The sequence below is a fragment of the Salvelinus sp. IW2-2015 genome, unplaced genomic scaffold, assembly GCF_002910315.2.
Source record: "Salvelinus sp. IW2-2015 unplaced genomic scaffold, ASM291031v2 Un_scaffold4440, whole genome shotgun sequence".
Lineage (NCBI taxonomy): Eukaryota > Metazoa > Chordata > Actinopteri > Salmoniformes > Salmonidae > Salvelinus > Salvelinus sp. IW2-2015.
Genome location: NW_019945710.1, coordinates 2,686 through 3,528, shown reverse-complemented (window position 1 = coordinate 3,528; position 843 = coordinate 2,686).

Sequence of the window (843 nt, the reverse complement as noted above, 5' to 3'; positions counted from 1 at the left end):
CATTGATGAAGCGCTGCTCTGGTCCAGACAGACTGACCAGGGATATCCAGGTGAAAGAAACATTATGAACGCCTGCTCTGTCCAGGACAGACTGACCAGGTGAATCCAGGTGAAGAAAACTATGAACGCCTGCTCTGTCCAGGACAGACTGACCAGGGTGAATCCAGGTGAAAGAAACATTATGAACACCTGCTCTGTCCATGACAGACTGACCAGGTGAATCCAGGTTGAAAGATATGATCCCTTATTGAATTCACTTGTTAAATCACTTCAATCAGTCTAGATGAAGGGGAGGAGACAGGTTAAAGAAGGATTTTTAAGCCTTGAGACAATTGAGACATGTGATAAGTGTATGTGTTGCATTCAGAGAGTAAATGGGCAAGACAACATATTTAAGTGCCTTTGAGAGTGGTATGGTAGTAGTGCCAGGCGCACGGTTTGTGTCAAGAACTGCAACGCTGCGGGTTTTTCATGCTCAACAGTTCCTTCTGTGTATCAAGAATGGTCACCACCCAAAGGACATCCAGACAACTGGACACCACTGTGGGATGTATTAGAGTCAACATGGGCAGCATCCTGTGGAACGCTTTCGACACCTTGTAGAGTCACGCCGACGAATTGAGCTGTTCTGAGGCAAAGGAGGGGGACAACTCAATATAGGAAGGTGTCCTTGATGTTTTGTACACTCAGTGTATAATGTACAGGGTGCACTTGGGACCCACTCTGTTTTCCAAGGGAAATGTCTCAGACAGCACAGTACTCACCTGTTACCTCCTCTGCACATTGTGGCGTCAATGAGACGGTCCAGCCCATAGTCCATGGCACTGTCGTGCCGCACGCTCT